This window comes from Leptodactylus fuscus, chromosome 7 (genome assembly GCF_031893055.1).
Source record: "Leptodactylus fuscus isolate aLepFus1 chromosome 7, aLepFus1.hap2, whole genome shotgun sequence".
In the NCBI taxonomy this organism is placed as follows: Eukaryota; Metazoa; Chordata; class Amphibia; order Anura; family Leptodactylidae; genus Leptodactylus; species Leptodactylus fuscus.
The window spans coordinates 60468794-60483558 of record NC_134271.1 but is presented as its reverse complement, the minus strand read 5'-3'; positions in this window follow the sequence as shown (position 1 = coordinate 60483558).

The window sequence follows — 14765 nt, the reverse complement described above, 5'->3', positions numbered from 1 at the left end:
AAAATGCGCAAGGCTCCCGGAAAGGGACGTGGACGAGGCCGTGGGCGAGGTCGGGGGAATGGTTCTGGGGAGCAAGGTAGCAGTGAAGCCACAGGGCGTCCCATGCCTACTCCTGTGGGGCAGCAAGCATTGCGCCACTCCACAGTGCCAGGGTTGCTTGCCACATTAACTAAACTGCAGGGTACAAACCTTAGTAGGCCCAAGAACCAGGAACAGGTCTTGCAATGGCTGTCAGAGAACGCTTACAGCACATTGTCCAGCAGCCAGTCAGACTCTGCCTCCTCTCCTCCTATTACCCAACAGTCTTGTCCTCCTTCCTCCCAAAATTCCCAAGCTTCACAGAACAATAACCCCAACTGTCCCTGCTCCCCAGAGCTGTTCTCCGCTCCTTTCATTGTCCCTCAACCTGCCCCTCCACATCACGATTCCACGAACCTAACAGAGGAGCATCTGTGTCCAGATGCTCAAACACTAGAGTCTCCTCCATCTCCGTTCGATTTGGTGGTGGATGACCAGCAACCCACCCTCATCGACGATGATGTGACGCAGTTGCCGTCAGGGCATCCAGTTGACCGGCGCATTGTGCGGGAGGAGGAGATGAGACAGGAGTTGGAAGAGGAAGTGGTGGATGATGAGGACACTGATCCGACCTGGACAGGGGGGATGTCAAGCGGGGAAAGTAGTGTGGATGTTGAGGCAGGTGCAGCACCAAAAAGGGTAGCTAGAGGCAGAGGCAGAGGTCAGCAGCTTAGGCGAAGCCAGGCCACACCCGGAATCTCCCAAGATGTTCCAGTTCGTACCCAGCCCCGAAAAACTCCCACCTCGAGGACACGTTTCTCGAAGGTGTGGAGTTTTTTCAAGGAATGCGCCGAGGACAGATATAGTGTTGTCTGCACAATTTGCCTCTCAAAATTGATTAGGGGCTCTGAGAATTGCAACCTGTCCACCACTTCAATGCGCCGTCATTTGGAATCCAAGCACTGGAATCAGTGGCAGGCAGCAACGGCAGGACAAAGGCCGCCTGCCGTTCACGCCACTGCCACTGCCTCTGCCTCTGCCACTGCTGACTGTGCTGGCGATGCACTCCAGAGGACGAGCCAGGACACCACTTCATCTGCCTCCGCCACTTTGTTGACTTCTTCCTCATCCTCCCCTGTTCCTGTCTTATCTCCTTCTCCTGCACCATAAAAGGCACCATCAGGCGCTTCTTTACAACAACCCACCATCTCTCAGACATTGGAGCGGCGGCAGAAATACACTGCTAACCACCCACACGCGCAAGCCTTGAACGCCAACATCGCTAAACTGCTGGCCCAGGAGATGTTGGCGTTCTGGCTTGTTGAAACTCCCGCCTTCCTGGACCTGATGGCAACTGCGGCACCTCGCTATGCCGTCCCTAGCCGTCACTACTTCTCCCGGTGTGCCGTCCCCGCCTTGCACCAGCACGTGTCACTCAACATCAGGCGGGCCCTTAGTTCCGCGCTTTGCACAAAGGTCCACTTGACCACCGACGCGTGGACAAGTGCATGCGGACAGGGACGCTACATTTCACTGACGGCACACTGGGTGAATGTAGTTGAGGCTGGGACTGCTTCCCAAACTGGCCCGGTGTACCTCGTCTCCCCGCCTAACATTCCTGGCAGGGACACGAGAAGAACACCCCCCTCCTCCTCCTCCACCGCCTCCTCCTCCTCCACCGCCTCCTCCTCCGCTGTTAGATTGACCCCAGCTACGAGTTGGAAACGTTGCAGCACTGGCGTTGGTAGACGTCAGCAGGCTGTGCTGAAGCTGATCAGCTTGGGGGACAGACAGCACACTGCCTCCGAGGTGAGGGATGCCCTCCTCGATGAGACGGCAATATGGTTTGAGCCGCTGCACCTGGGCCCAGGCATGGTCGTTTGTGATAACGGCCGGAACCTGGTAGCAGCTCTGGAGCTTGCTGGACTCCAACATGTTCCATGCCTGGCCCACGTCTTCAACCTAGTGGTGCAACGTTTCCTAAAGAGCTACCCCAATGTTCCAGAGCTACTGGTGAAAGTGCGGCGCATGTGTGCCCACTTTCGCAAGTTGACAGTAGCCGCTGCTAGCTTAAAATCTCTCCAGCAATGCCTGCATGTGCCACAACACCGGCTTTTGTGCGACGTCCCCACACGCTGGAACTCAACGTTTCAGATGTTGAATAGAGTGGTTGAGCAGCAGAGACCTTTGATGGAATACCAGCTACAAAACCCTAGGGTGCCACAAAGTCAGCTGCCTCAGTTTCACATCCATGAGTGGCCATGGATGAGAGACCTTTGTGACATCCTACGGGTCTTTGAGGAGTCCACAAGGAGGGTGAGCTCTGAGGATGCGATGGTGAGCCTTACAATCCCGCTCTTGTGTGTTCTGAGAGAATCCCTGATTGACATCAGGGATAACTCAGATCACACAGAGGAGTCAGGGATAGCATCCGATCCGTCACAGCTGGAGAGTAGGTCCACACATCTGTCCGCTTCATCGCGTTTAATGGAGGAGGAGGAGGAGGAGGAGGAGGAGGAGGAAGAAGAGTTGTCCGATGATGTGATGGTGATACAGGAGGCTTCCGGGCAACTTCGAATCGTCCCATTGTTGCAGCGCGGATGGGTAGACATGGAGGATGAGGAGGAAATGGAGATTGAACTTTCCGGTGGGGCCAGAGGAGTCATGCCAACTAACACTGTGGCAGACATGGCTGAGTTCATGTTGGGGTGCTTTACAACCGACAAGCGTATTGTCAAAATCATGGAGGACAACCAGTACTGGATCTTTGCTATCTTTGACCCCCGGTATAAAAACAACATCTCGTCTTTTATTCCGGTAGAGGGGAGGGCCAATCGCATCAATGCTTGCCACAGGCAATTGGTGCAGAATATGATGGAGATGTTTCCAGCATGTGAAGTTGGCGGCAGGGAGGGCAGTTCCTCCAGTAGGCAACCAAGTTCTCACCGGTCCACACAAACGAGGGGCACACTGTCTAAGGTCTGGGACACCTTGATGGCACCCCCTCGCCAAAGTGCCGCCACGGAGGGTCCTAGTGTCACCAGGCGTGAGAAGTATAGGCGCATGTTGTGGGAATACCTTTCCGACCACAGCCCTGTCCTCTCCGACCCCTCTGTGCCCTACACGTATTGGGTGTCGAAGTTGGACCTGTGGCTTGAACTTGCCCTATATGCCTTGGAGGTGCTGTCCTGTCCTGCCGCCAGCGTCCTATCTGAGAGGGTGTTCAGTGCAGCCGGTGGCATCATCACTGACAAGCGCACCCGTCTGTCAGCTGAGAGTGCCGACCGGCTCACTTTGATAAAAATGAACCACCACTGGATAGAGCCTTCATTTTTGTGCCCACCTGTGTAAAGCACCCCAACATGAAACTCCATGTCTGTACTCAACCTCTCCAATTCCTCCGCATCCTCATACTCATCCACCATAAGCGTTGCACAATGCTGCTAATACTAGGCTCCCTCCACCCTGATTTCCCCCAACTCTGCTGGTTAGAGGCTCCCTCCACCCTGATTTCCACCAACTCTGCTGGTTAGAGGCTCCCTCCGCCCTGCTTTCCCACAACTCTGCTAGTTAGAGGCTCCCTCCACCCTGCTTTCCCACAACTCTGCTGGTTAGAGGCTCCCTCCACCCTGCTTTCCCACAACTCTGCTGGTTAGAGGCTCCCTCCACCCTGATTTCCACCAACTCTGCTGGTTAGAGGCTCCCTCCACCCTGCTTTCCCACAACTCTGCTGGTTAGAGGCTCCCTCCACCCTGATTTCCACCAACTCTGCTGGTTAGAGGCTCCCTCCACCCTGCTTTCCCACAACTCTGCTGGTTAGAGGCTCCCTCCACCATGAATTGGTCCAAACTGGGGTTTTTAGAGGCTCCCTCCACCATGAATTGGTCCAAACTGGGCTGTCTAGAGGCTCCCTCCACCATGAATTGGTCCAAACTGGGGTTTTTAGAGGCTCCCTCCACCATGAATTGGTCCAAACTGGGGTTTTTAGAGGCTCCCTCCACCATGAATTTGCCCAAACTGGGCTGTTTAGAGGCTCCCTCCATCATGAATTGGTCCAAACTGGGCTGGTTAGAGGCTCCCTCCACCATGAATTTGCCCAAACTGGGCTGGTTAGAGGCTCCCTCCACCATGAATTTGCCCAAACTGGGCTGTTTAGAGGCTCCCTCCACCATGAATTTGCCCAAACTGGGCTGTTTAGAGGCTCCCTCCACCATGAATTGGTCCAAACTGGGGTTTTTAGAGGCTCCCTCCACCATGAATTGGTCCAAACTGGGGTTTTTAGAGGCTCCCTCCACCATGAATTTGCCCAAACTGGGCTGTTTAGAGGCTCCCTCCACCATGAATTGGTCCAAACTGGGGTTTTTAGAGGCTCCCTCCACCATGAATTGGTCCAAACTGGGCTGGTTAGAGGCTCCCTCCACCATGAATTGGTCCAAACTGGGGTTTTTAGAGGCTCCCTCCACCATGAATTTGCCCAAACTGGGCTGTTTAGAGGCTCCCTCCATCATGAATTGGTCCAAACTGGGCTGGTTAGAGGCTCCCTCCACCATGAATTTGCCCAAACTGGGCTGGTTAGAGGCTCCCTCCACCATGAATTTGCCCAAACTGGGCTGTTTAGAGGCTCCCTCCACCATGAATTTGCCCAAACTGGGCTGTTTAGAGGCTCCCTCCACCATGAATTGGTCCAAACTGGGGTTTTTAGAGGCTCCCTCCACCATGAATTGGTCCAAACTGGGGTTTTAGAGGCTCCCTCCACCATGAATTTGCCCAAACTGGGCTGTTTAGAGGCTCCCTCCATCATGAATTGGTCCAAACTGGGCTGGTTAGAGGCTCCCTCCACCATGAATTGGTCCAAACTGGGTTTTTTAGAGGCTCCCTCCACCATGAATTGGTCCAAACTGGGCTGGTTAGAGGCTCCCTTCACCATGAATTGGTCCAAACTGGGCTGGTTAGAGGCTCCCTCCACCATGAATTGGTCCAAACTGGGCTGGTTAGAGGCTCCCTCCACCATGAATTTGCCCAAACTGGGCTGGTTAGAGGCTCCCTCCACCATGAATTTGCCCAAACTGGGCTGTTTAGAGGCTCCCTCCACCATGAATTTGCCCAAACTGGGCTGTTTAGAGGCTCCCTCCACCATGAATTGGTCCAAACTGGGGTTTTTAGAGGCTCCCTCCACCATGAATTGGTCCAAACTGGGGGTTTTTAGAGGCTCCCTCCACCATGAATTTGCCCAAACTGGGCTGTTTAGAGGCTCCCTCCATCATGAATTGGTCCAAACTGGGGTTTTTAGAGGCTCCCTCCACCATGAATTGGTCCAAACTGGGGTTTTTAGAGGCTCCCTCCACCATGAATTGGTCCAAACTGGGGTTTTTAGAGGCTCCCTCCACCATGAATTTGCCCAAACTCTGCTGGTTAGAGGCTCAATCCACCCTGATTTTCAAAACAAATGTTGGTGCCAACCTCAACTTACTACAAGGGCCAAATTCACTGCTGGTGACAAGCTCTCCTCACTGCAAGTGCCAAATACACATGTTTCAAGGTGTTTTCCTACTGTCAGAGAAGTGGTATTGAGTGTGTAAAGTGTGTAGTTGTTAGGCTGTGATGTTGGGGTAATAGAGGGTCTTTGGTGTGTTAGATGCCCCCAGACATGCTTCCCCTGCTGTCCCAGTGTCATTCCAGAGGTGTTGGCATCATTTCCTGGGGTGTCATAGTGGACTTGGTGACCCTCCAGACACGGATTTGGGTTTCCCCCTTAACGAGTATCTGTTCCCCATAGACTATAATGGGGTTCGAAACCCGTTCGAACACACGAACATTGAGTGGCTGTTCGAATCGAATTTCGAACCTCGAACATTTTAGTGTTCGCTCATCTCTACTCTCTACACATTAAAATGTCCAATAGTGACCATTCTACACAGTAAAATATCCTATAGTGGCCCCTCCACATAGTATAATGTCCCATAGTGACCCCTTCATATATCGTAATTTCCCATAGCGGCCCCTGAACAATCTCAAAGTGGCCCGTGCACTTATTATACTGCCCTATAGTGCCCTCCACGCAGTATAATGTCCCATAGTGACCCCTTCATATAGCGTAATTTCCCATAGCGGCCCCTGAACAATCTATAATGTCCCATAGAGGCCCCTTCACACACTATAATGTCCCATAATGGCCCCTGCACACACTGTAATGCCTTATAGTGGCCTCCACACAGTATAATGACACACAGTGGCCCCTCCACACACTATAATGCTCTATGGTGGCCCCTTCATACACTATAGTGCCCAATGGTGGCGTTTTCTCACACTATAAAGCCCTATAGGGGCACATTTGGATTTCTTTATGAATGCTCCAAAAAATGTTGGGCTTTCACCTTAAATTTTTGAGGATTCACCACCCATGAACCATTATTATAACTGTTCAGACCCAAGAGTATAACTATCAGAAGCCCTGGGGAGGTGATTAAACATAATAAACAGTGTTGCTCACATTTCCTGGCTTTGGCACCCGTCTTCCGGCATCTTCATGTCTTTGAGACGTCACGCCAGCATCACTTTGCGTCATGACGCCAATGTGACCATTGAGGCCCAATCACAGTCCTGAGTGGTCGGAGAAGTCATTCATAACATCTCTAAGAACAGATGAGGCCAAAAGACCTGCACCAGAGTCCAGGAAAGGTGAGTAACACTGTTTATTATGTTTGATCACCTTCCCTGAGCCTCAGCATATTATACTCTGGGGTCTGAAGAGACCTCAGGGTATAATGGCAGTTTTGGTTAGGACCTGTGCAGTCCGGACAGAACCACTGAGTGGAGGAATTTTGCAAGATTTGTCTGACTCATGTTCTGGGTGCTCATACTGAAGGTATAGGGTGGGCGCCACCGGGCTGCACTCTGCAGCAATATTCAGGATGAGGGCCAGGCTTCGGGTTAGGTAGCTAAAGGGCCCAGGGGCCCATATCTTAGTCCCCCCCCCCTGGAAAATTTTCCAGTGATATATGGCCAATCCGTCTTTGATTGAGGGATCTGTGACAATAGATAAAATGGTCATGTGAATACACGTTATTATCAACGCATTCCAAAAACGACCATGTGATGACTGTTTTTAATGTTCATGTGAATTAGGTCTTACTGTGAAAGCATTGGTACTCTATGTGGTGCCACCCAGATCTTAAATCATAAAGTGAGAGAAAATATAAAGGACAAGTCCTACTTCTCTTTTTACAATTCACTACAAAAACTGAATGCAAAAACCTGAACACATTGTAGAAACACACAGCTTTTTTGTTGCAGATTTTGCCAAAGCCAGAAGTAGATTGAGCAGAAAGTACAAATATAAGAACTTGATATATATTTCCTATACCTCTTGTAGCCATTCATGGATTTGGCTTAGAGAAATACCTGCAACAAAAAAAAGCTGTGTTTCCGCATTATGGGGCCTCAGCCTTAATTTGTTATTTATATATCTTCACAGATAAGCTCATGAAGATAGAAAAAATGGATATTGTAGAATACATAATGAAAAATGATTGGCGACAAGCAAGACACAAAGCAATGAATTTAATTCAAGAAACTGATCTTGTTGATGCAATTGAAATATTGGAACGATTCTGTACCACACTTAAACAGAAGGCTGGAGTCATTAAAAAGTTTGGGTATGATTTCAATGTACTACATCTTCATAATATATATGAGAATGTAAAGAAAGTAGTTGCTAATAGTGAAATGTCAAAAGTATTAATTCAGTATCTTAATCAAAATACATGATGTAGGTTGCTGAATTGAGCTTAAATGCATATAACATCAGCATCAACCCCTGTTTCAAGAACTTGATAAAAATTTATAAAGACCATCTTAAGTCTTGGTGGGAGGTGCAGACACTGGAGACCTACCTTAAGAATAAAATTGTACCACGTGGTTTAAGAATCTCATTAATACCTACACAAAGATTAAGAACTGCTGAATTAAATAAAAAGTGGGAAACAGAACGTATAGAGTCTTCAATGAGGCTCATGGGGATTTTGCTGGAGGGGGAAAAGCAATTCCTCCAGGACAGCACAAAGACACTGGGTGAGGCCATTGAAGCAGCAAAGAAATTCTCAACCCACAGTGAATTTGAACGAAAGGAGAATATGCTTCAGCAGATTATTAAGAGATTTAATCTTCAGCTTAAAGAAAGGAAACATATGCAATTTGTGAGGGATACCACAGACTTTAGGGAGGGAAAGGTCTTCTCATTTGCCCAGAGTCAGATGAACACACGCAAAAATGCAGTGGAAACTGAGGGAGATATTTCTTCCTCAGAACAGGAGGTCTCTAATTCTGAGATTTCGCTTCAGAATCCGCCCCTTTACAATGGTGGTCTATGCAAAAAGAAGCAAAAGAAAAGAAAAGAAGCAACATGTCCTTTCTTCAGGCGGAAGCCGCGGCGCGCTGGACCGCGGCTTCTGCCTAGCGGCAGCACCCTCCTGTCGGCTCATTCATTTGAGCCGACATAGGAGGGGAAAGCCGCGACCGCGATGGTTGTGGTAGGCGGGTTTTGACCAGAGAGAGACGCGACTCGCCGCGTCTCTCTCTGTGTCAAAACCCACGCGGGCACCCCATGTTTGAACTAGCCCTTAGTGAAAGTTCAACATGATTCCTCCCAAGTGATTAACTTGTCGGATTATAATTTATCAGAAGAAGAAATGAGTCTTCTCCATCGCGGCTTGTCTTATGTCCCCACAACTAATTTTGATGCCTTCGGTTGGGTTAAGGATATCCACCTATTTATTCAAAAATTGAAGTGGAAAAAATATTTTATACAGAAACAAAGGAGAGAAGCACAGGAATTAGGCTTAAGTGAGGATGATATGCAAACACATAGTGATTTAACATCCTTGTTACAGCAAAATAAACGGGAGGAGGGAAAGGGCCCTTTTACAGATCTCAAGGTGCCATCAATAAAAATGCCACCTGTTTATGATAGTGGCCCGTTGGATATTTTTTTGTCCCTGGTTACAAATGGTATCAGGGATATTTGCCCGCGGCGATATGACAATCTAAGCCAACCTGAGAGACAAGCTCTCGTGTCCTTGACTAACAATCCACATATTACCATCAAAGCGGCGGACAAGGGGGGTAAACATAGTCATTTTAAATACATCAGACTATGTTACATTCTGTGAGGATATGCTTAATGATACCAGCAGTTATAGAAGACTTCAAGAAAATCCAACTAAGATATTCACAAGGGAGCTTAAAATTCTGCTAACACAGGCAAAAGATGAGGGTTGGATTTCACAATCCGAATTTGAGTTTCTGCTACCACCTCACCCACAAATCGCCACCTTTTATACGATACCTAAGGTGCATAAAGGCACACAGCCTCTAAAGGCTCGCCCAATTGTATCCGGGATAAATAGCCTGACACAGAATGCCAGTGTGTATGTGGACCAGATCTTGCGCCCATTCGTGTTTTCTTTACCATCTTATGTCTGAGACACCACGGACGTGCTCTTGAAACTTGAGGGGATCATTTGTGAGCCGGGTACTTTGTTGGCTAGCCTCGATGTCGGGGCCTTCTAAAGCAGCATCCCTCATGATAGGGGGTGCCATGCTGTGGGGGAGTACCTCGACATGCAGGGCACCCAGTACTCCGGCCACAGTCAATTCACCTTGGATCTCCTCGGCTTCATTCTTGAGCACAATTTCTTCACCTTTAACCGTAAATTCTTCCACCAGCTCAGGGGAGTGGCCATGGGTAGCCCATGTGCGCCTTCCTATGCTAATCTCTACCTGGGCTGATGGGAGAAGTCCGTGGTGTTCTTGGAACAATTGGAGCCACGGTTGGGCGCTGCAATGGTCTGGTTACGTCACATGGACGATATTTTCATCTTATGGCAGGACTTAGTAGAACATTTTGAGGAATTGGTTCAGATATTGAATGTGAATGACTTTGGGTTATTTTTTACCCATGAAATACATGATACATCCTTGGCATTTTTTAGATCTTTTGATAACGAAAAAACCGGATGGTCGTCTCTCCACTAAAATTTATCGCAAACAAACAGCTACGAATAGCCTGTTGCGATGGCACCCATTGTCCCTTCGTAAAGGTATCCCGAAGGGACAATATCTTAGGGCTAGAAGGAATTGCTCTGAGATAGGTGAATTCAAATCCGCTGCGGATGAGTTAAGGCATAGATTTACTCAGAGGGGGTCCCCGGATAATACTCTGAGACAGGCATATCATGATGCGAGGGTACAGGAGAGACAGTCCCTTCTAGTTCTGCATGGCAACTGAGATGAGGGATCCAGCAACCCTATTATTGGCACTTTTGACTGTGGCAGTAGCCAGATGAGGAATCTTTTGGAGAGATACTGGAATATTTTAGAACTGGATTCGGATGAAGGGGATCTTGTAGGCCCAGTCCCTAAGATCACCTTTAGGAGGGGACCGAATCTAAAAGATCAGTTAGTGCAGAGTCACTTTACTACCCCCATAGATGCTACTTGGTTGGGAGGATTGGGGGGAAAAGGCACAAAGAGATGTGGCAATTGCCGTACTTGCCAATTTATTGATCCTAGTGACCGGTATCTGAACCATGTTCGGAATAAATATTTCCAGACGAAGTGTTTTGCTAATTGTAGGACAAAAGGGGTCGTGTACCTACTGACCCGTGTATGCTCCAAACAATATGTGGGTAAGACCAACAAAGAATTGAGACGCAGAATTTTGGAGCATACGAGGCACATTAATAGGGGTGCAGATACACTAGTGGCTATTCATGTAGACAACTGTTTTGAGAAAAAAATTTTACAGCGGGAGTGTCGGTGGATCTATACCTTGGACACTTTGCAACCAAAGGGGTTGAATGAGGAACTTTTGTTCCATTCTTTCCTCATGTAATAATGGATATATATTCCGGGTATGGAATGGCGATACCCCCGGGGAGTCTTACATCATTTTTTTGTTTAAATCCCCCCGCCCTCTATTTTTGAAAGCTGGGCTCCGATACATGTTTTTGTGAGGATGGTTAGGGGATACATGGCGATACCTTTCTGTTAACTTTGGGTATCGGGATGTCTAGGTCACTGTTTAGATGACGCGCTTTTTATAGGTGAAAGCCACATTTGGTAGGGTATCTCACCGGATGATGATGTTCCAGGAGTATTACCAATAATATAATCATTCCAAGGGTGTCCTCTATGTCATCTATGAGAGGGATATCCTTGAGGTTATCTCATAATATTCAACATTACATCATCTATATTTTGTATCATTCTTTGACGTATGATAGATGGGACAGATGCCCCAAAGAAGCTGTGGATTATTATATCTTGCCCCGGGGTTTCTATGTTGACCTTTTGGGTATTCCCTATATGCCTCTGTTCACATTAAGCGTCTTTCTATAAGAATGGCATCGGTATGAGGGAATCCTCGCACTACGATGTGATCTTTTTATTTGGATCTTATTGGCTAAGATTTAGGATCAGGCAGTAGGATTTATCGTTCAGCTTTCATAGTCCTCTATATGTGCTCCGTCTGTTTTTCTGACACCTTATGTCCCTATCTGTCAACTTTCATACTTACCGCTGTATTCTTCCGTAATGTTCATCGAAATGTTGGGGCTGGACGCGATGGAGGGAATGGGACGGTGGGCGGAACAAGGTGGAATAGCAGTGCTATACGTCCATTGGTCCGTCCCCAGTGACCGCGCCCCACAATAGGAGGAGCAATCCTCCAGCATTTGGGTATTTCAAGTGCAATACAGGCGGCTGCGGTCATACTAGTACCGAACCAGACAGCAGGAAGGTGACACCAGACGGTGGCTACCTGCTGATCTGACTGCATATGTTCTGTCATTATCTTTATTTCCGAAATAGCCCCTGATGAACCGGACTTTATGTCTAGTGAAACGCGTAGGGAGGGAACTAGCGTTCAGCATCAGGGTTAGACTGAGAATCCTGCTGGGATTTCTAATGAAACAAGGGAACAGGTGGGGAATGGGGAGCTGATATATATAGGGGTGTCATGGAGTGTAGTTAACTTGTCCTCGTGATGCCTCTGAAGACGTAAGGCTTCCTATTCCGTGTTTACCCCGATGGTTTGGATATTTCAGTAATCCCCTGATGACTGATTTTATTTTTCGGTGACACATTGTGCTTACCTGTTACAATGTGGGCACTTTGTTACTGAGACCACCTGAGTGGGTACTTTTAAAGGGAGCAGTTGACTCTCTAGAGACCCTTACACACCTTAATAATTTAATTAATGGTGGGTTCTTAGGGTACCTACATATACTTCAACATTTAAATTAATGGTGTAGGGAGGTCCATATCCAGTGGTATTGGTGCATGTTATAGGAGGATAGGTGTGGATGGAAGTTGATATTCAGAGGAGATACAGATTGTTAATTAACTCCTTTGGGTGACATCTAATGCTCCTTCACCCTATACACTCCCTTCTTTTTTACCCACCTTTACTTATTAGGTTACATACCTTAAATAAAGTATTAGAGTGTTCACTTTTGTTTTTTGGCGATTAATGTGGTGAACTATTTTTTAGGGATTATCATCATCATTATTCCCTTTTTCTTTTGTTTTTTTATCACGTAGGAATAGCCTTAAGAAAGGCTATTGTTCTCCTACCTTGAGAAGTCTTCTCTGGGCCGCAATTCGGTTAAAATCCCATTTTTCGCCTGTATGTAAATGAGTTCTCTTGCAGCACTGGGGGAGTCCCCAATGCTGCGAGAGAACTCTCCAGTGCTGCCTCCATCTTCTTCAGGAATGGGGTCTTGACACATCTTCTTCCGGGCGTTGGCTTCAAACTTCTAGGCCTAGGGCAAAGTCGACTGCGCATGCCCGCTGGCCACAAGAAAATGGCCGCTTACACAGTATTGGAGGTGGCGCTGGAGAGTTCTCTCGCAGGATTGGGGACGCCCCCAGTGCTGTTTGAGCGCTGGGGCCTGTCCCTAGTGCTGTGAGAGAACTCATTTGCATACCGGCAAAAAACAGGACTTTAATCGAACAGCGCCTCGGAGAAGATATCTAAAGGTGGGAGAAGAATAGCCTTCCTTAGGCTATTCCGATATGATAGGCAGAAAAAATTGAGTTTAAATGATAGGATCCCTTTAAAAAATGCCTGAAAATGTTAGGTAAAAACAGATGTTATTAAACCCCTTCCCATCACAGCCAGTTTTTGAGTCCCTAACTGCTCGATTTTTCAAATCTGACAAGTCACTTCATCCTTCCTCCTATCCTACTAATCCTATCCTACTAATTCTATCCTACTAATATCCTTCCTACTATAATATAAATGTGAAAGTTTGTGTGTTTGTTACTCAATGACGCAAAAACAGCTGAACGGATTTAAATGAGATTTGGCACATAGATAGTTTTTAACCTCGATTAACACATAGGCTACTTTTTATCCCAGTAAATGACATGGCTTCACGACTGTTATGAATTTATGTTCACATACTATATTAAACTGCTCTTGCAGCAGCTTATCTCAGGTTCCGACAAAGCCAGGTCTGTTATCTCTCTGTGTAAGCACTTAGATAACCCTCAGTCCATTGTGTTCAAGCATTTGCATATTATCTGATATGCTCCAGGCAACATACTGACACACTGGATGGGAAAACACCTTTAATCCAAATTAGCAGTTTGCTACTTATAAACATCCCGGGAAACAGAAAATCTAATTTATCGCAAAATTCTAAAACAATAACAGCTATGAAGGTAGCCAGAAGTCAACAGAGTTCTCCTCAAGTGGAGCTGAGGGGGATCATCGACGCCAACAACACACTCATTATATGAGCTACTGAGATGCCGGAAACAATCACGGGCATAACGCAAGGAACGAGTTCAGCGGCAGGCCAGCTTGACAGCTGCCGAAATGCCAGAGCAGGTGGATCATCAACACCAACAACACGCTCATTATATGGCATCCCAGCGAGCTCCTGAGATGCTGGAACAATCACAGGCACGGCATGAGGAACAAGTTCATCAGTAGGACAGTTTAAGAACTGCTGAAACCCCAGAGAAGAGGAACCACCAACGGCAGCAATTTGCTGAATATAGGCAGATCATTGACGCCAACAACACTCAGACGAAGTCACAGGCAGATGCTAGTGCAGTAATAACTTTGGAAAGCTTTAACTCAACAAAGTGATTTTCATACAGATAGTCATACTACCCAAATTAGTTAAGAAATCTAATGTATCATATATCTGCTTTATGTTGTCATCAAACTTTAATCAACCTTTAATTTTTTTATGGCCATTACAAGTCCAACAGCAATTTTCTAAATTTTCAAGAACATTTCCAAAACCCATTTTTCAAGGGACTAATTCAGTTCTGAAGGGGTTTTGAAGGTCCCTGTGTTAGAAACCTTGATAAATCACCCCATTTATAAAACTGCACCCCTTAAATAAGTCAAAACAGCATATACGAAGTATCTTAACACTATAACCCTTTAACAGGAATTAAGGAATTAATGGAAATGAAATTTACTTGTTTCATTTTCTTTTACAAATATGTTCATTTAGCCCTAGCACTTGTACGTTCACAAGGGGTTAAAAGATAAAATGCATCAAATAATTTGTTATGCAAGTTCTCCCAACTACTTTAATACCTCGCATGTGGATGTAAACTGATTTATAGGCACACAGCAAGATGCAAAAGGGAAGAAGCGTTAATTATATTTTGGAGGGCAGATTTACCTGTAATCAGTTTCAGGCACCGTGTCACATTTGCAGAGC